This window comes from Trichosurus vulpecula, chromosome 4, assembly GCF_011100635.1.
Source record: "Trichosurus vulpecula isolate mTriVul1 chromosome 4, mTriVul1.pri, whole genome shotgun sequence".
Taxonomy (NCBI): Eukaryota; Metazoa; Chordata; class Mammalia; order Diprotodontia; family Phalangeridae; genus Trichosurus; species Trichosurus vulpecula.
This window is the reverse complement of record NC_050576.1, coordinates 274,513,674-274,536,590: the sequence shown is the minus strand read 5'-3', so window position 1 is coordinate 274,536,590 and position 22,917 is coordinate 274,513,674.

Below are 22,917 nucleotides of genomic sequence, written 5' to 3'. Positions count from 1 at the left end.
AAGGATAATGAGGGCCCTGGCTACTATAAGTAAGCAACTAAACCAATTCAAGGTATGGTGAGAATTATTGAAGCTACCAGGCCCTCCTTTTCACCAGGAGGGTACCTTGGCCTGAAAAGAATCAATTTTCACAAGTTTTTCATTGACTTTATTACAAGGATTATTATCTATTAAAATCTATTAGATTTTAAGTTTCTTGGAAGAAAAAGCTACTGTGTATTTCATCTTTGTATTGCCACCCTCTTGCCCAAGACCTAACTTTGTATTTCAAAAATAGAAAATTCTTAATACATATTTGGTAATTGATCTGTGTTTTCATTTCAACAAAGTAGAGAGTTTCTGGTATGGAAGCTGTCTCCTGTGAAGTCAAGTAACCCCTTTATGACTTAGTAGATAAGTCCTAGGTGGTTTGCTTGAGGCACAAAGAGGTTAAGTGTTTAAGTGACTTGCGTGAAGCTAGTAAACGTCAGAGAGAGAATTTGATCACAGTCTCAGGCCTCCAAGCTCAGCACTTTTTTCTACAATTCATATGCTGCCTCAGGCAGAGTTTACAGAATGTGTTTTAGTGTTGACTATTGTGGTGTTTGTAAACAACTGACTACTTAAGAATGACCATTTGTTTCAAATGGGCCACAGTTGAACTATTTGAGGGAAGAGACTACAGGCATATCTCAGAGATATTATAGGTTGGCTCCAGACCACTTCAATAAAGTGAGTATTGCAATAAAATGAGTCACACTAATTTTTTTTGTTTCTCAGTGAATATAAAAGTTATACTTACACTATTACTGTAGTCTATTAACTGTGCAATGGTGTTATGCCTAAAAAAAAGTATGTACTTTAATTAAAAATATTTTATTGCTGAAAATGCATCATCTGAGCCTTCATTGAGTTGTAATCTTTTTGCTGGTGAAGGGTCTTGCTTTGATGTTAATGGCTGCTGACTGATCAGGATGATGGTTGCTGAAGGTTAAATTCTTAACATTTCTTAAAAGAAGACAATAATGAAATATGTTGCATTGATTGACTCTCCCTTACTGAAAGATTCCTCTGAAATATGTGATGCTGTTTAACAGCATTTTACCCTGAGTAGAAATTCTTTCAAAATTGCAGTCAGTCCTTTCAAACCCTGCCTCTGCTTTATCAACTAAGTTTGTATAATATTTTTCAATATTGTTGTGTCTCAGGGGATAGGGAGGCAGATGAACAGGAGAGAAATGGGGTGGGAGGAACAGTTAAAACACATAAAACATTTATTGATTAAGTCTGCCATATTATATGGGCATAGTTCGTGATTTCCCAATATATTACAATAGTAATATCAAAGATCACTGAACACAGACTACCATAACAGATATAATGATAATGAAAAAAAAATGAAATATTGTGAGAATTACCAAAATGTGTCATCGAGACATGGTGTGAGCACATGCTGTTGGAAAAATGGCATATAGGTACCAGACAAAGAGTTGCCACAAACCTTCAATTTGTTTAAAAAAACAAAAAACAAACAATATCTGCAAAATACAATTAAGTGCAATAAAATGAGGTATGCCTGCATAATGGAGAGTACTGCTTCTGAAGAACTCCAAGATTTCATTTTGGCTCTAAGGCTTAATAGCTGTGTGACTGAATCACTCAATGAACTGCATTGAGTTCCAGTTTCTTTATCTATAATATGTAGATAATACTACATTTATTACCTAACTCATAAGTTCCTTGCAAGGAAAGAATTTTTTTATAGACCTTAAATCACTAAGAAAAAAAGTGAAATATTGCTATTATTATTGTGGATTTCCAAAGCACTCTTGAAGGCTCCCTATAGATTTCCTGACTTTCCTGGTTCATCAGAAAGTTATAATAATATTTATTCTGAATTAAAATCTTGTATATTTGGCTGGTAAATCTTTCAAAGATATTTCTTGGCATATAAGAAAACTGACCTTTATGAAACAAACCTCTGTACTAAGGAACTGCTGCATAACTGGAAGCTTGTAGTCATAACAGCTGCCATTTAAACATCTTATGGAAAAAGGTCAGGCATTTATCATAATTCAGGTGATGGAGATAGAAATTTTTTTAAAAAAAATTTTCCCTTGTTTTCCATATACTTTCCTTCCTATAAGACAATGTACATGTTTGAAAGCATTTGGTTTTATGTTATGATTTATATTAATTTTTTAAAAAGTAATAGTTTGTATATCATTTCCCAAGTATTTCTCTGTGGATGCAGAAGCCAGATGGCCAGACAGATGGAGCCTGGAAAAGATTGGTTGAAATGTCACAGATACATCCATCACTTAAACACTCAATAGGAAATTTGAATACAAGTAAAGATCTGAAATTCAGCAGACTGTGGAGGGCATTCAGCTGAAAAGTTCATATGCAAAAACATAGTATATTATGACTTCTTAAAGCATCTTTCTTAGACTGTGGTGATTTTTCATTATTCTTTTAGTTTGTATATCTTTGAAAATGCTGCCAAATCTTGATGGCAAGCCAACATAGCTCAAATGTTCCATTCCTTCTCAGTTTGGATAATGTTATAACTAGAAAAAGGACTGGAGTGGACTTCTTTCTCTACAGAGAAATGGAGAAGTCCTTTCTTAACTTGAAGTAGCTTTAAAAAAGACAAAAGATATTTTCTAGGGTGACAAAAGATAGCCAACCATATCATATATGCTTCCTATAGCCAGATTTATGTGCAACCTTTCATTATCACAAAATATCTGAACTAGAACTGGCCTTAAAGATCATCCACTCCAATTTCAACCCCTTCATTTTGTGAATTAGCAAACCTTAATCTTAAAAAAAAAGATCTGACCTGACTAAGGTCATAGAGGGAGTTATGAACCAAAGTGGGATATGAAGTCATTGCCAAATAGAATGTTCATACATATACATGTACTTGTACATATACATATACATATACGTATATATATCAGATTCTTTCTAGATATGCTCAGTGAATTGCCCCCTTTAAGACCTCTCACCTTTCAAAAGGAATCATCTACACTGATTTTGGGTTGCTGATGGTTGACTATAGATTGATGACTGAGTCGTTATCAGCATGAATGGTAAAGGAGAATTTGAATTTTTTACTGTGTCCCCCACCCAAGAATGTAAGCAGTGCCTGATTGAACAGGCGACTGATTGAACGAGAGCTTGATTGAATTGGTGCCTCACTGTCATTGCGCCTGATTGAAAGTGTCCCTATTGTCAGTCCGTGCTCACAAAGAAGCACCCATGGTCACTTTCATATTATGTAGATAAATAGAAGAGTGCTAAGAAAGAACATGGGCATTTCATGAAGGATGAATACAACGCAAAATAGGATATAATTTGGGGTTAATAAGAACAAAGGACAAAAGGGATGATACCTGAGTTATCTATTCTGTGGCATTTTTTTTTGGTTTGGTACTGAAGTCATTTTTCTATTGGTTTAGAAGTTCCAGAAAATGAACAATAAACACCATTTGTCAAACACCTACTATGTGTAGGGCACAGTGTTGTGAGAAATGCAAGGTTTCAACAGGAAATTATCCCAACCCTCTTAAAGCAGAGGGCCATGGCACATACACAGATGACTAAAATATGAAATAATTTAATTGCAAGAAACATCCATTCAAGTTCTTTTATATCGCTGAATGACATGGAGATGAGCCTGGGTCTTCAAAGTCATTGCCAAGAGGAATGCAAACTCTCACACATCTAACCAAGCTGGAAAGTCTTTGAGCATGGGCTCAGTGAAGGCTAGGCCTTTATATAACTTGGTTATATAACTTTATATAACCATACAACTTTGGAGAGGCTCATTACTATTTTGACAATATAGTGATGAAATTTTAAGCCACAGAAAGGTTCAAAGATCAACTCCAAGTCAATAGACGTTAACAATCTGAACTTCTGTATTTCTGTTGAGGGCATTACCCTTCTTCCAATCACCTAAGTTTATAACCTTGATGTTATCCTTTATTCTTCACTTTTATTTATCCCCTTTATTCAATCAATGGCCAAATCTTGCTGTCTCTAGCTCCCCATCATCACTCTCATCTGACCCCATCTCTCTAAACTCATAGCTACCACCTTAATTAAAGTCTTCATCAGTTCTCTTTCCTGTGCTATGGCAGTGGTATCCTAATTGATCTCTCTGACTCAAATCTTTCCCCATGTCAATCTACACTTTCCACAGCTGCCAAAAAGATTTTCCTTAAGCACAGATCTAACCATTTTACTCCAGGGTCTCCCTTTCATTTTTAGGATCAAAAATAAATTCTTTTGGCCTTTAAAACTCTTCCCAATCTGGCCCCATCCCAGTTTCATTATGTATTGCTCCTCTTCCCTCACTCTGTGGTCCAAGACAATTGCCCTTCCCTCTGTGTCTCACACATTGCTTTCCAGCTCCTTCCTTCATCTATATGTATAGTCTGTCTTCAAAGTCTGAAATGCTGTCTCTCTACCTTTGCCTCATAAAATTCCTCACTTGCTTTAACATACAATTCAAATAAGAACTTTTATTCAAAGTCTTTCTTGATCACCACAATTGCTAGTGCCCTCCCTGACTATCTTATATTTAACAGACATATTCATTTTATATTTATTCAGCACATACACACACACACATGTACACATGCGCATCCCTGTTGACTCTTCTAATAGAATGTAAAGTCCTTAGGGTAGCTCTTACTTCATTTTTTTCTTTACATCTCCAGAGTCTAGAACAGTTATTGATATCCAATACGTGCATTATAAAATATGCTTGTTAATGGATTGATCAGTATAGGGAGTACTTATACCAACAAAATAATAGATCCTTGAAGTATTGAAATAAGTGTTATCAAAGTGTCAAGATGTGAAGGTTCTCAGTAAATGGCATAAGATCAAGGAAGGTTTCAAGGAAGAAGTGTAATATAAGGTTGATTTTAAAGCACGTATTCAAGAAGCAGGGAGCAATGATCTGAAAGGAATTTACTAACTGGATTCTAGTTCTGGCTCTGCCATTTCATATCCATGGGACTTTAGGAAAGTCATATAATGTCTCTGAGCTATGGTTTCTCTGTAAAATGGTGGTAAGATATACTCTAACAAGGTGGTTGTGAGGATCAAATGAAGAAATTTATGAGAAAAGCTAAAATAACTCAGCTACCTTCTGTGGTTTTGATTGCCTTTAAGATGAAATGCAAACTCCTTAAACTGACATTCAAGACCCTTGGGCATCTAGTTTCTTAATTCCTTTCAATTCTGCTTTCATACTACTGACCCTATACAACTATATAGTCTGTATAGAATATATTTATATATAATTATATATTCTATATTCATATATAGAATATGTTCTGTATTCTATATCTGTACAATCTTTATTCAAACCAGACTTGTTCCTGTAACATAATATTCCACCTACCTTATCCATGGCTGGAATTTACTGGTTCCTTATCTCTGTCTTTCAGTTTCGTAAACCTCCTTGAATGTTCAGCTCCTTTCCACCATTTGAGAAAAGAATTTCCTCCTTCTTGTCCCACCCTTTTGCTATTACTCTGTTTTTCCTCAAATGTGCAATCATTAGACATAAATCTCTGCCTGTAGTAATCAACTAAAAGAATACTATCTCCTTGAAGGCAAGAGTTGTTTTGTGGTTTTTTGTTTTTGTTTGTTTTTGTCTTTTTAGTGCCTGAAATGAATCGATGAAAAAGTGTTTTGAAAACTTTAAGAACTATGTGGACACAAGATAATATATTTTCCTGCATAGTGAGCCAAGGAACAACTCATAGCAACAAAAGGCATATCAAATTAAAAAATGCAGTGATAAGACATCATTACACAACTTGGGGGATCCAACTAAATAGGTCCTCAGAAGAAAATATGTCCCTCTAAAAACATAGAACAACAAAATAGAGAAAGAAGATTAAGAAATGAAGCATGATATAAAAAATCCCTCAAAAACAATCCCATTAGGAAACCCAAAGCAAACACAAAATAAATCAAGATAATTAGAAAAGAAATAAAATAAAAAGAAGCAAAAAGACTAGAGATATGATCAAGAGAACTAAGACCATCTAATTTTTTAAACTAGCAAAAGTTCTTTAGCTAATAGTATTTTTTAAAAAAGCCAAATAAAAATGATAGCATTAGGGTTACAAGCTCTAGTGAAGGCTGGCTTTTTTTTTTTGCTGTGGAGAATTACATGTTATGTATGTAAAAAATCTAAAATGTGATGAGAGAAAGAGAGAGAGAGAGAGAGAGAGAGAGAGAGAGAGAGAGAGAGAGAGAGAGAGAGAGAGAGAGAGAGAGTGAGAAAGCACGAGTGAGAATATCTCAGGATAGTTGTGGGGGGGGTAATCTCTTAGAGGAGAGAAGATGGGATGGTGTGTTTTTATCAATATGACAGATGGTCAATCTTTCATTATGTATGTGGTAGAAGGCTGTCACTGTGTGGCTTGAAGGGAGGCAAAAGAGACTACTCTAGCCTCTTCTACCCCCACCCTTCTCCAAGGGAGACTTTTTTTTTTTCCTGCCAGGAGGGGAAGCCGGAGGTTGGGACAAAGAAGCCAATACTCTGCTCTCCTCAGAAAGAGGAGAGTACTGGACTAGAATTATATCTATCTGCTTCCTTAAATATTGTTAGTCATGATCAGATTCAATCTAACTTCATCTAATTTCTGATCACTCTGTCATTATGAAAGGGAAAGGAAGAAGCTAGGCTTCCTAACCAAGGCTTGACCTTTTCTTTACCCACCAGGTACCAGCTCTGCAATGAACAGACATGACACTTAGACAAATAAACTCATTTATCCAAATAACAAAAGGAAAATCAGAGAAGGTTATACCAGAAAATAGAGAGAGAAGTTGCTCTCTTATTGGGAGTGAGGTAACTCAGGTCAACAAAGAGAGAAAAGATCTCATCTGAGGGGCACTCCCCAAAGTTTTAGTGTAGTAAGCTAGGGAAAGGGACATGGAAGAGGCTACCAACTCTCCTCATGTCTTCCCAGAGTCTTTTCCTTCAGCAATCTGAAATGGGGTTGGCTTCTTCCCTCTACCCTCTTGAAATTAGAAACCAGAAGTGCCTGAAGTCACTGAACACTCAAAGGTTTGAAGAAAATTAAACTTCTTTGCTTCCTTGCCAGATCCACCCTCCGTCTCAGCCAGGGCAGGGCATTCATCTCCACCAATGAGGAGAAAGTCCCATAATAATTTGTTTTTCAACAAGGGTTACATGGATAGCCCATATTTACTGCTGATTTTATATAAAGCCAATTTTTTTTGCAAATACCATTTTTTACAATGCCAGCCAAAAGCACATTCTTAGAGTGTGACCCCTTTATTTCATCTCATACCCATAAAGCTTTGAAAAGCAAGTATCCCTGACGTCTTGGCCATCTACTTGCCATTATTGGCATATATGTCTCTTCTAAACTAGATAATGAATTGATTAAGGATAGGAACCATGGTTTACTACATATCCTATCAACCAATAGCTCATTAGATCTACAACCTTGGTTCCTATCAGAAATATAATAGTATTTTATGCCTGAGACAAATGGCTTAACATGAACCCTCAAGATAACTTTGTTAAAGGAGTGGGACTGTGCATTACCACCTCATTGTGGAGAGAAAGAGATCCAAGGACACAGCCAGGTAGAAGTTGGTTGGAGTTCAGGTGGAGTCAGGCCCTGAAAAGAGACTCACTTGGCAAAGGGCCACCAAGGGAAAAAAAAGCAGGCCAAAGCTATTTGATAGTGACTGTACCCTATTACTCCTGCTACCTAGGTGCTAAGCATGCCAAAGGTATGAAGGATGTTCATGGGCTCCCAAACTTGGTGACCTGACACCACCCGCCAGTTACTTCAGCCTAGATATATGGTGCTTTTTTCTGTCCCCTAGTTCATGGCTCTTTTGCTGTTCTATGTCATGTTTACTCACATACTATAATGTGAGTTTTATTCATGTCTTACCTCCTGCTGTAGAGTTCACAATATCCCGCTGAGTTTGAAACAAGAAGGGACATTAATAATCCATTCAGAAAATTACCAGTACGTTTGAGTCTCATATAATTCCATGTACCCAGTGGGCATTTAATTCATATTAATAATAATTACCTCATACCTTAAAAAAACCCTCTTAAAACCATAAGGGTTCATACTTTGAATAGTAAAATGAATAATGCAATCATGACTGCCAGAAGAAAGCTCCTTAAAGTGACTTGAAGAGGAAAAAAAACTGGGACTACATATTAGAAGTGGTTGAATAAATATGACTTTCAAGGAAACACTTAAGCTTTGCACAGACCCCTGCCTTTAAAAAGCATCAATGCTTCCTTAATGTTCTCAGCTAGTCTCCTTTTGAGAGTTTAACAGATAATTCTGGCTTTCTTACCATTGCCTTCTGGTAGAAGAAAGTGGGATATAAGCTCCCTGAAAGTAGAGGCTTTCTCAATTTTATCTCAGCCCTGAGCATGTTCCTTTCACATAGTAGAAGCTTAAATACCTGTCAGATTGGAAAGCAGTGGATCGGGTCTATTGCTGTTCTTGGATTGATTTATACCTCTTGTCAGATGAAATGTATTTACTTCCATCCCTTGCATTTAATACAAGGATTCTTAACCTTTTTTGTATCATTGACTCCTCTGGCAGACTGGTGAAGCTTATGGATACTTTTACAGAATAATATACTTAAATGCATAAAAATACATAGTATTACAAAAGAAATGAATTATATTGAAATATAATGATCAAGTATGTCTTTTTTAAAATCAACAAACCCCAAGTTAAGAAGCCCTGATCCAATTAAAAAATTTAAGAAATTATCTTTCTGATAATTACCACAGTTACCCAATTCTTATAGTTTCCAAGACAGGTATAATTCTCTTTGGTAATGAAATGCTGATTTCTCTTTAAATGTATGTTCACCCTCTCATCATTATTGTCAAGTTATTAGTGATATTGGAAAAAAACATCACATTTAGATCTTTTGTAATAATCCTAGTACCCCTTTTCATTTGCTAGTGTTCTCTCCCAAGAATTTATTTTTTGTTTACTTATATTTTTCATTTACTTATCTTGGTACATATTGCTTCCCTCCAATAAAAGGTAAGCTCCTTGAAGGCAAGTACTGTTTTATTTTTGTCTGTGTATTACAAGCCTGGGGATGTAGCAGGTGCTTAATACATGATCCTTGAATGAATGCCAGAAATAAATTGCAAGATAAAATTCTACTTTGTGCATCTCTCCCTCCCTTTCTCTCCCTCTCCCTCTCTCTCTCCCTGCCCCCCACAGAATAGTCTTCTCTAGCCTAAAATCCACAATTCCTTTAAGCCATTTGTCATGCGGCAGCATCTCAGTCTTTACCGTCCTTGTCACCGTCTTTTGGATTCTCTTTTTCACTCTAATTTATCATTGTGCTTACTAAAATGTGGTCCAATGAACTGAACAGATGTTTCAGATATTGTCTGTTAAGGGTAGAACACAGTAGAGCTATCATCATTGCTATAGACACCATGCTTCTTATAATTCAGCTTCAGACTTGGCTGCCACATCATACTGTTGACTCATGTTGAGCTTGAAGTCAATTAGATGCTCTGATCTTTTGTATTCAGCTTTTGTTATAGGGGCCCACAAACTACGGCCAGCCAGCCAACTCCAGCCTACCATATGATTTTGGACAGCCCCTGTCTGAGAATTGTTTTTACATTAAAAATGTAAAAAACCTTCTTAGCTCATGGTTTGTACAAAACAGGCAGGTTGGATTTGGCCCATTGGATGTAGTTTCCTGATCCTCTATATGCCTTGGCACAAAAGTACTTAGCAACATAGGTTCTTTTAACTACAATTATTATTCAGTTGGTCAACGAGATTTATTATGTGTGAGGCATTGGGCATACAAAAAAGATTAAAAAAAAAGAAACTGTGGTTCCTCCTTTCAACATGATTACATTCAACTGGGGGACTTTACATTATAACTAGGTACATTATAATATAACATAATATAATGTAACGTAATACAACTTAACATAATGTAATATAACACAGTGCAATGCAACATAACATAACGTAGTATAATACAAGAACCCACACTACACAGAAGATAATTTCAAGAGAAGACTTTAACAGTTAGTGTTTGTATGGAAGTGGGGAGGCAGGGGTTAGAGGGAATACTAGGAAAGTGCTCTTGCAGAAGTTGGGTGTTAAAATGAGTCTTGAAGGAAGCCAGGGACACCAGCAGGTGCTGGTCAGGAGAGATTACATTCCAATCATAGGGGACAGGATTTCACATCCTCTTACATTTTTCTCAAAACCAGTGCAAGGTCCTACATTATTTTCTTCATTTTTACAACATTTGAGAAAAGGGTCAAAGAACAGAGATAATTTTAGGATATTTTATTCTGTGGAATATAAAAGTTAATAACCCTTTCCAGTTTTCTGGATTTTGCTTCTGCCTCAGTCAGTTGGATGATCTTGGGCAACTTCACCTGTTTGGGCCTTTGTTTCCTCCTTTCCGGAGTGAGGGGAAGAGCTTTGATGTCTGAGATCTTCTCTAGCTCTAATATTATTAAATCAATGAGTTAGTAGCTAAAATATAATAGGAAGGATGGTTTAGTGGGTAGTTCCCTCAGTCAGAAATCCCTGGGTTCAAATATTATCTCTTCCATATACTGGTTTTGTGGTCTAGGGTAAATCACTTACTGTTTTAACTTAGAGGTAACTTTCTGAGACTAAGTTGCAGAGAAGTGGGTTGGTAATCTGCTTTGTAGAGAGAATTTCCTCCCTGGAGAGTTTTCTATATCAATGAAATCACATGTCCAATAATAAAAATGTAGTTAAAATAACTCCTGCCACTTTCTAAAAGACTGGGAGAAAATCACAAGGAATATTGAAACAAAATGTAAACGACTGCAATAGAAATTCCAGCCTAACCATTTATCAATTTTAAATCAGTGAAAGAGGCGATGGGATTACTACAGAGAGATGATTAGGTGACGCTATTGCCGTATAGAAACTGAGAATTTTAATGTGGGAAAGAAAGGAAATGAAAGATTTTACAATGTTAGCTGGTTCTATGTTTCATAACACACATGTCTGGCTTGGCATGGACTCCATGTTTTCTCTGCTCCCCCAAGAACCCGAATTCAGTATGATCATGATATCACTAAGCAAGGCATGCTAGAGGAAGTAATATAAAAATTAAAATATGAATGGAGAAGGAGTAAGTAGAGGAAGGTAATGTCTGGGACATCAGGGGATTTCTCCTTGGGTGGCACCACATCCCTTGAGATTTTGAGGGTTAATTAGGGATTTTCCCCGTGCTGGAAAATGTCATCTGTTAGACAATGTTGGTGCATGCTGCCAGCACCTTGGGATGTATGCCTTCCACACCAAGAGCACTGGTTACTGTGAAAAATGATGGTGACACTGGCAATGAAATTTAGCACATTTAATGGTCATCTGATGGGCAAGTTGTTAACTCATTGCTTCCTGCTTCTTGTGTCCCTAGACATTTGATAGTCCCCAAGACCCATCTGATAGTCATGACATAGGGCTAGGCTCTATTTGCATCTATTTGCATCATCCTTTTCCTGAGGATTGGGAGGTATTTGGCTTGGGCAAGAAGGGATTAAAATGTTTTCTATTTGATGTATTTTTCTCCAATTTACTGTGAATTTTTTATTTTAGGTAAATGTTCATTTGTACTTTAATGTGATCTAAGTGATAATTAGTACTGAATGGTCTAGAGAAGGAGATTCAGAGATAACAATATTACCTTAGAGCAGTAATTTCAGTAGATTGAAACTCCTAAACCTATCATCACCTTTAATAGCCAAGTTAAAAGATATGGCAGGTTGTTGTTGTTGAGTTGTGCTCAGTTGTGTTCAACTCTGCATGATCTCATTTTCTTGGCAAAGATACTAGAGTGGTTTGCCATTTCTCTCCCTGGCTCGTTTTACAGATGGGAAACTGAGGCAAACAGGGTTAATTGACTTGCCCAGGGTCACACAGCTAGTGAGTATCTGAGGCCAGATTTGAACTTAGGAAGATGAGTCTTCCTGACTCCAGGTCTGGTACTCTATCCATTGTGCCACCCAGCTGCCCATGGCAGCCAATATGAACACCAATATAGCATAAAACCTCACCTGCTAAATCTTACTGAGAAAGATATTGTAGGTCATGTAAAACATTACCTCACAAAACAGAGAGATGTAATAGAGAATAGAATTTTTAAAAACATTTTTGAGAGAAAAGCAGTTAGACTGGACAAAGTATATGTAGGGTGGTTCATACTTGAGGAGATAGAAATGTAAAAGTACTGAGCGACTTTTTTGAGGTTTCTGAAGGAGAGGTTGCTATCAAAGGCATAGAAGAAAAATGAAAAACTTGTGCCTTATTACTACCTCAAAAAAGCAGACCAAGAGAATACCAATTGCTACTGACCTATATACCTACTTTCTGATCTATATAAACACGTCCTGATTAATTCACACATGCATTGCATTCCACTCTGCATCTGCTGCTCTGCCTGTTTTCATTCCCACGGAACAAGATGCCCCCTGGTGTCCTATTGCCCCCTTCCTCTTTCCTGCCTCTTCTTATATGTTGTCTACCCCCAGTAAATAGTAAGTTCCTTGAGGATAGGGACTGTCTTTATTTATTGTATGTCCAGTATTTAGCACAGTGCCTGATACATAGTAGGCACTTAATAAATATTTACTCAACTAGATTGGATTTGACAACATTTTTTGAGTGTGCTAGAAGGAAATAATAATTTAATAATATTAATTAAAATATCAATAATTTAATAATAATATACATTATACAAAAATCTTTATTATCACACTACTGACTAAAAGAGGCAGGGGATACAAGATTCCACATTGCTTTTTTTTGTTAAATATACAAAAGTATGTCATTTATGCCACCTTAAAGCCTTTTCTTAACAAGATTTCTTGTGCCATGCAAAAATTATACTATATTGCTTTAAAAATATGTATCTCTGGGGGTCCCCATATCAACTCCCATTCGTAATGATGAGTACAGTCTCCAGAAGATTGTCTACACTTCACCTTTAGGGTTCTAGCAGAGTCCCTGAGGGATAGTAGAGAAGTGCTTCTAAAACCATTGTCTTGAGCCCCCATTCTGATATGTTCTCTCCAATCAATTGATAGTTATTTCTTCAGTATCACTTACCTAGTGCCACTTAACATTGCTTCAATGTCATTAGTTAGTTCCCCAATATTATTTAATGAATCAACATGAATTAACTTTTCTAACAGCAATATTTACTGAGATTATATCGCTAAAAGTATAAACACCTCTTTCTTCCCCTGGGGTCACTCTCTTACATGTACCTTGGTCCTTGGGGATCTTGAGGATAGTGAGCTCAAAATTAAAGTAATTGTCACAAAGCATTTGTCCCACCACGTTCACTCCTGTGACAGATAAAGTCACCTCCTTTCTTGCAAAAACAGTATCTAATGTTATGCCGCTGGGCTGGACCAAATAGGTCCCTTGGGGATTAGCACCTCACTAGAATTGTCCTCAGAAAAATATGGCATGAACTCCATGTACCTATGATTCTCTTCTTATTTTCCAAAAGGTGCAGAATTGCAGCCTCATTTGTACTGTCTTGTATTCCTTCACCTAAATCAGGAAAGAATCAACCCAATAAGGACAGAAGCATTAGCAGGATGACGCAATCATGTTGTTGTTAAGTCATTTTAGTCTTGTCTGACTCTTCGTGGCCCAATTTGGCATTTTCTTGGCACTGAAGTGGTTTGCCATTTCCTTCTCCAGCTTATTTTATTGATGAGGAAACTGAGGCAAATAGGGTTAAGTGACTTGGCCAGGGACACACAGCTAGTATGTGTGTCTGATGCCAGCTTTGAACTTATGAAGATGAGTCTTCTTGACTCCAAGCCCAGCACTCTATCCACTGTGCCATCTGGCTGCCAGTTTACATTATTAGTTTTAAAAAAAGCTACTTTCTAGCTTTACTAATTCAATGTTTTTTTAAAATTTCTTTGATTTTTAGAATTTATATATTCATTCTTAGTTATTAAGTTTTCTTTGGACTTGCTCTTTAGTCGTATTTTTTTTTTAGTTGCATGCAAAATTCGTTGATCTGCTCCTTCCCTTTTTGTTGATGAAAGTGTGTAGAGACATAAATTTCTGCTAAGGACTCTTTTGGCTGCATTCCAAAAGTTGTCATTTTCTTTAATTAAATTATCTATTGGTTCTATGAGTTGGTCTTTGACCCACATATTATTTAGGATTAAATTATTTAGACTCCATTTAAACTTAAATTCTTTTTCTCAAATGCCCTTTAGTGAATACAAATTCTATTGTGTTATGGTTAGTAAAGGACATGTTTAATATTTCAGCTTTTCTGTATTTGTTCCTAAGGTTTTTATGCCAAATCACATGGCCAATTTTTGGAAAAATTCCATGAACATTGATATAGTTATAGCTGATAGTTAAACCTAAGAGGCCATCTAGTCCACCTCAACCTGATTTTACAGATGAGGAAACTGAGGCTCTGAGAAATTATGTGACTTTCCTGAAATCACATAGTGAGTGGGAGAGCTAGGCTCCTCTAAGAGCTTTCATCTTACCATAGTAATGTAGCCCAACACAACTCTTTTCCTACTGGTGATGCATGCCCGCAAGGCAGAGAATACTCACCTACCTGTAAATGAGACTAGAGCTAAAAACTTCGATCACTAAGATGATCAACCATAATCCTAGAGGACTGAGGATCTCCTTTTAAGAGATGTGACAGACTAAAGATGGAGAATTAGAGAGACATACATTTTTGGACATGGCTAATATGGAAATTAAGGGGAGCTTGGTGACACAGTAGATAGAGTGTTGGGCCTGGAATCAGGAGGACCTGATTTAAAATCTGACCTTAGTGACCCTAGATTCCTCAGTTTCCTCATCTGTAAAATGAGCTGTAGAAGGAAATGGCAAATGACTTTAGTATCTTTGCCTAGAATCTTTGTGGGATCACAAAGAGTTGGGCATGAAAGAGATGACTGAATAGCAACAAAAATAACATGGAAATTAGTTTTGTTTGACCATAGATATTTATTACAAAGATTTTTTTCTATTGTTTCAATGGATTTGTAGGGAGAAAAAATAAATGTTTATTGAAAAATTAAATTAAAAAAAGAAAATAAGTATGGCAGAGAGGGCACTACTGGGTATAGATATTTTGTACATACTTCAAAGAAGTAATTAGGAAGGAAATGTTCAATAATGGGTGGTGCCCTCAAAAAACGAATGAGCAATAAACATGGGTTGATCATGTGGTATGTCTAAAGGGCAGCGATTGGATAAGCCATATACTTTACAAGTCAAAAGAAGGTAAAGAAGCCCCCAGTTATATTGTGTGGGCCTTTTGTGACAAATCTTTGGGAAGACAAGGACAAGATTTCAATGGGATGGGTTAAGGGAGATTTTGATTAGAAAGTAAGGCTCACATTGATAAAATTATAGATTAATTTGAGTAAAGGTGTTAAAAGGGTACCAATATTCTGACGTGACAAAAGAGAGTGATGCAATCATTCTCTTTGCAAGATAAAATATACATGCCCATCTCTGATCCAAATCATTCTCTCATATCTTTTTTTTTCTCCTATGATAGTAGCAGGGGATGATCTTTAGTATCTGGGATTATTAAAAACAAAAAACAAAAAACAAATAACAACTCTAGGAAATCTGGCCACGAAGCCTGAGAGACGAGGCTTTCTGAATCATTTATATTGTTTCAGTATGCCAGGTGTGGTGTTAGACAAAGATCATATGATGATCTGTCAGTGATATTACAGACACTTATTCCTGTTTGAGGCATGGCTTAGACTAGGGAATAACTGCACCCCCACCCCTTTATTGTTCACATCTGAAGAACAGGAGTAGAAGATGCTATCAGTGAAATATATGGGAAGATAAATTGAAGGACAAGAAATACGCAGCCAGGGTGCTCTGCTGGTACCTTTGCAATGTGCAGAAAGAGTGAGGTAGGCCCCTAGCATTGGCTGGACTCTCAGTGGCAAATTTACTGAGGAAACAGAGGGGACTTTTATAGAATGGATAGGCATGGATGTCTTGTCATCTTCATTACTGGAAGGAATTTCCAAAATGATGAGATCAGATCCATTTGAGCATTTGTTAAATATTAAAGGAAGGTTTCACTTTGATAAGCTACTTTCTCTGAAGTCAAAGTTTAAGTATTATCTTGATATTGGTTTCTAATTTCCAATTTGACCCTAGTTCTCTACATGAGGCAAATAACAGTCTTGAATAAGATTTTATTCAAATTATTATGCTGAATCAGACCAGACCCGTACATATAAAATATATATATATATATCTACATATAAATATATTATTACCTATCTATCTACTTACACATTATATATACAGAGATGTACAGGTATGTGTATAGAGAGACAGAGACAGAGAGAGACAAAGAAAGAGAGGTACAGAAAAGAGAGGGATACAGAAGAGAAGAGGCACAGAGACAGAGATACAGAGAAAGATCAACTTTAATAGAAGATATGACCCTTGCTAATATTCCTCTTTCTCTGTTTCTTGGTTGTGTAGACAGAACCAACAAAAAGGACCAAACAACTTTTTCAGTCCAGTCATATTTAACCGCAATTTTTGAGTAAGGCCCAAGAATGAAAAAAAATACAGAATCCATAAATTTATGGAAACTCGTATATCCTTTGTCATTGAAAATGGACCAAGTCATAGAGTTTACAGTGTTTCTGAAAGAAATCATTACTTGTTTTGATCGTTTTTGATTAAGTGGAGAGAACAAACATTACTGAAATTCCAAACAGCAAGTTAGTAAGTTATATTGGAAGAAGTAATATAATTTTATTATATTGTCATTCATTCATTTCATTTGCATTCAATGCTTTGTGACCCCATTTGGGGTTTTCTTGGCAAAGATAATGGAGTAGTTTGCCATTTCCTTCTCTAGCTCCTTTTACAGATGAGGAACTGAGGCAATCAGGGTTAAATGACTTGCCCAGGGTCACATAACTAATAAGTGTGTCTGAGGCCAGGTTAAAACTCACAAAGATGAGTCTTCTTGACTTCAGGCCCTTCACTCTATCCTTTGAATTATATCATGGCTAAGATATAAAAAGCAATCAGGAACTGCAAAGGACTTTTTAGGTCACATTTTTTTCAGGATAAGAGAATTAAAAGCTTAAGATATTAAGCTTATGTTAATCTATAAAAGGTTGTATTTTTGATGGTGATAAAATAAATCTTTGCAATGGGAAAGGCTGATTCTCCTTTAGACACCATAATAGATGTGTACTATATGAGTATATTATTTACGATCATAGATGCTAAATAGACTCCTCCCTCTACTTCTATTTTATAGACACAGAAACTGCCCCTGCTCCTCTTTTATAAAGGAGACTGAAATGACTTTCCCAGGGACACACAGCTAGTATATATGTGAGGCAAAATTTAAACTAGGGGTCTTTCTAACTTTAAGCCTATGCCACTTGGTTCTCAGAGATCAATGTCTTTCTAGCTTTAGCCCTAAGGGATGCAGGTGTAAACCAACGAGACCCAAGTGACATAGTTATATAGATTCTGGGGTGATGGTATCATAGAACTACTGCTGCCAGAGACCTTGGTGGTCATGTTGTCCTCATCCTTCATTCTTGTAGAGAAGGAAATTGAAGGATAGAGAGGCCAGAAGACCAGCCCAAGATAACGCAGATATTAAATGGCAGAACAAGGCTTTGACTCCATGTACCCTGATGTCAGTTCTAGTGCGTCTTTTTTTTTTTAACTGTATCACATAAACTTACTTCTCAGGGCTGGGGGAAGGGAGTGGGGGAAAAAAGATATAGAGAAACATGAAGCACCTGGAGTTTCTAAGGCTGCTTTTACAACTTAACACTTCTCTTTAGTAGAATCTAACACTTGGAGTGACCTTCAATTTACCATGGACCCTCTTGTATTTCTCTGGATCAGGAATAATTTTGGGGCTAAGTGATTCACTGGAGCCATTGGCAAGCCAGCCTAATCCTAAATTTCTTCTTGATGCTAGCTAGACTAGAATGAGGGTACTCACTGAAAGCCATCAGGAACTTCCTCCTTATACACCCTCATATATTCAGCCCATGCCCTGTAAGCCCAAGTAGATCACAAAATGCTGGCTCTGGTGTGAAATGCCATTAATCTGCATGAAGATATCATGAAGACATGTGAAATGTGATATTACCCTATGAAAGGCAAGATACATTAAGAATATATTTAAAATATGAATGAGATGAAATAGTATTAGATCCCTTAATCTTTTTTATAATTGCTAATTTGAATATGATATTTCTTATAACACAAATTTATTTGGACACTTAAAATGAAAATATGCCAGAGACATGTCTTTGTTTTTTGAGTAATTTAAAAGGAAAGGAAATGTTATTTCAAAGCAAATATGATGTTTCATTACAGTTAAGGAAGAAGAAAAAATTCATTATCAGGGATCAAATTAAACTTGGATTTTTTCCCCCTCCTGCTTTATTGAGTGAACAGTTTCATGTATTTTTTTTATTACTAACCTTTTTCACTATAATAAACTTCATTTGAAAACTCTATTTTTATTCTTTTCTGAGAATTGAGCAAGCTTTAAAATGTGATATAATATCAAGGATTTCATTGCTTGGAAAACAGTATTGCATTTGCCTAGACAACTCTGAAATTGACCCCATATTTTCCTGATGGGGTCCTTTATTACGCAGGGTGGCAAACTCAAATAGAAATGGTGGCTACTGAACCATACATAAGGATTTCCATGGACCTTGTATTGACTTAGAAAACCAGGTAGCAACACTATCTATGTTCTATTGTATACACACATATGCATATGAATATATATATATATATATATATATATATATATATATATATATATATATATATATATAGTTTCCCAATTACGTTTTACTTGATACTTGGGAATGTTGTGGGCCTGCTACATGTTTGTTACCTCTACTCTCCAATCAAAGCCTATGTGTACCTTTTGTGCTTGTCCAAAACACAATAAATACTCATCACCAAAACTTTTTGCGAGAAAACATCAGCAACTATTTTTCTAAAATTTTTCTTACTTTCTACTTCCAACACCCATTGCAACTCTGGTTTGCAACTCCTATTGCTACTTATAATAGATACTAAAGCTAAAGATAATATATGTGCATATACATCTCTCTCCCCCGCCCCCACCTTTCTCTGTCTTTCTTTGTCTCTCTGACTCTCTGTCTCATCTTATATCCCTTATCTATCTTTGGTCCATACCCACTAATTGACTTCATCTACAGAGGCAATTGCCAGTGTGGAAACTCCCCTCACTGATGCAAAGAGGTGATTCTTCTGTGATTTACAATGTGAGAGAGCTTCCTTACCCCAAGGCTGACCCTCTATCCACTATGACACTATCATAGGATATGAAATGATGAAGAGATAGGAGATTTTATATTATGTTATAATTATGCTATGTAATAGTATTTACTTTTCCCTCCATTTCTGAGCCTATGTATAACACAACAATTCTGTTTGAAATCAAGCATTCTAGCAGCAGGCCAATTGAGTGGTAGTCAAATGCCATGGGGAAGGACTCCTGAGAGGTAATTGCATTGTGGTGGGGACAGTTGGGGATGATTAAGTTTCTTCCCTTGCCCCACCCTGCACCAAGTGACAACTTTGTGAACTTTGAAAGGTAGGAAGTTCTGGAGCTCTTGTATGTATCAGTACTGATGTCTACTGAGGCGAGAGTAGCTGATGGCCACATTTCCATCAGGATCTGAAGGAAAGCAGTCTCAAGCACTTCGTATGAACTTCATAGCAAAATTTTCATGTGTATTAAAGTAAATGGATAATTATTTTCAAATCCATACATAGTTTGCATCCATACACCATGAAATGTTATCAATAGTTAATTTATTCAATGACTTTCAAAATTAGTCTTAAGGAATTATTTTTAATATTTTCACATGTCATTCCTGGACTGGCTACAATCTTGAAGTCCAAGAAAAAACATTTTGGGGACTTTGTCATGCAAGGAATATTCCCATGAATTTGTAATATCCTTTGGCATGTCTTCTCTGTGAATATTTGTTATTCACACATCTTGGCTTTTAATAAAAATGGCTGAGACATTCCATCTGCATAGCATACTGCCTGTATATGATTTCCAATTGATTCCTATGAGATAATTACCTTTATTTTCTCAGTTTTTCTTCCTCAAATTTTGTTCTGAGGGATACTGAAATGTAGCAGAAAACAAATAGAGCAAAACAAAAAACAGTGGACTTATAGTCAGATGGCTTGGGAGCTTGTTCCAGGGCTACAAATTTGATCTAGTACAAACCCTGACTGATCTCCCTGTTTTTCATCTCTAAAACTGGATAAAAGAGTTAGTGTTAGGGATAATATATGTGAAAGCACTTTGGAAACTGTAATAGCTGCTTTATATAAATGTAAGGCACCATTATACCACTACCACCACCATCATCTTAGATTTAGAACTGGGTGAGACCTTAAAGGTCACTAAGTCTGACCTTTCTCACTAACGAATGAGGAAATGGAAGCCCAGAGAGTTGTGAAGTGACTTTCTCAAGGTAACCTAGATATTAAGTAATGGAGTGGGATTTGAATTCAGGTCCTCTGACTTTAAACCCAGTATACCAGATGGAATTCTATATTGAACAGCCAAAATGTTATAATTGTATAATATCCTTGTCTACCCAGTGATACACCCACTCCTCCCCCTCACATTTGTATAAGTCTTTGTAGAAGCTGTCAGTATATCTAGAATGCTATCTCTTCTTCCTTCCCCCTCTTGGAACCCCTAATTCACTTAAACACTCAGTTTAAGTGACTTGTCCTTCCCGATTCTCCCAGTTATTTGCACTCCCACTAGAGGCAACTAGGTGGTTCAGTGGATAGAACACTGGGCCAGAAGTCAGGAAGACCTAAGTTCAAATCCAGACTAAAAATTCCTAGCTATGTGACCCTGGACAAGTCATTTAACCTCTACTTGCCTTAATCCAGTGGAGAAAGAAATGGCAAAACATTCTAGTATCTTTGCCAAGAAAACTCCATGGTATGTTATGGTCCAGGGGGTCATGAAGAGTTGGACATGACTGAACAACAAAAACAACTCACCCAAACCAGTGTTTTTATTTTGCAAGGACACTGCAAATTTTTTTTTTAATTTTTAATTTATTTATTTATTTTTTATCTTTAGTTTATAACACATGGTTTTACATAATTTTGAGTTCCAGATTTTCTCCCCTCCCTCCCCAAGACGGCATGGAATCTCATATAACTACCATGTATAACTTCGCATTGAATTAATTTATACACTAGCCAAGATGTGGAAAAGAGTTAAGACCAATGGAATGAATCATGAGAAAGAAGAAACAGAACCAAAAAAAAACCAAACCCAAAAACAAAAACAAAAGAGAAGAAAAAAAGGCAAGCATGTAGTGTGCCTCAATATGCATTCAAACTTCACAGTTCTTTCTCTGGATGTAGATAGCATTCTCCATCGTGAGTCCCTTGGAGTTGTCCTTGCACCTTGTGTTGCTGAGAAGAGTGAAGTCTGTCAGGGTTGGTCCTCACGGAATCCATATATTTGTGGTTGTGTACAATGTTCTCCTGGTTCTGCTCCGCTCACATTATGTCTCTCTCCATTATATTTCTACCTTAAGGGTCTAGCATAGTGGCTGGTGCCATTTACTAATATGCTTCATCTATTTCAGCCGCAGTGATTTTCAAATGAAAATGATTATAATTCGCCAGTTATAGGTTTCCATTCTGCCTTCCCCCCACCTCCACCTGACAGCCTAACCTCCATTATTATAGTGAAATGAGATGAACATGGGACGTAGGGAAAGAAGACCTAGATTCCATTCCTGACTCTGCCTCTTGATAACTATATGACACCTTTTTCCTCTAGGCCTCTGTTTCTTCATCTGTAAATATAAAGCTTCGAGAGTAAACTCCAAGGTCCCTTCTAGCACTGATATTCTGTGATTTTACCTCCTTACTAGTGTCTGAATTTAAGGTTTATAGAAATTAGTGAAAGTGAATTGGGAACATGGATAAAAAACATATAACTGGAGCACCAAATGGGAAGAAACCAAAGTTAATGATATGTCTTGAAATTCCAGAATACTGTAAGAATTGGCTAAGTAATTTAAAAGCCACCTGCTAGGAATTGGTTGAAAATTGGAAAGGTATCTAAAGCTGAAGAAAGTACCATTTTGAGGAATCTATATTTAAGAACAGAGGAAAAGAATGGATATAAAGAGAATTAGAAATTTTGCTTTTGCGTCCTATAAAATGCTGACTATTCTTAGTCACATAAATGTACTTATTTTTAAAATGTATTATTTTAAACATTGTTTTAATATCTGTTAAGGGTTTCAGAGATTACACAGCAAGATGACAAAGTTCATTTCCTAATGGAACTGCAAGAAAACAATGTATTGATTAGGACTTGTCTAGAATCAGCTAAAATTGAAATCTCCATCCTCCTTCCATTTCTTTTTTTTAATTATTATTTATTAATTTAATATTTTTAGTTTTCAGCATTGATTTTCACAACAGTTTGAATTACAAATTTTCTCCCCATTTCTACCCTCCCACTCACTCCAAGATGGCATATATTCTGATTGCCCCATTCCCCAGTCAGCCCTCCCTTCTGTCACCCCACTCCCCCATCCCCTTTTCCCTTACTTTCTTGTAGGGTAAGATAAATTTCTACACCCCATTGCCTGTGTATTTTATTTCCTAGTTGCATGCAAAAAATTTTTTTGAACATCTGCTTTTAAAACTTTGAGTTCCAAATTCTCTCCTCTCTTCCCTCCCCACCCACCCTCCCTAAGAAGGC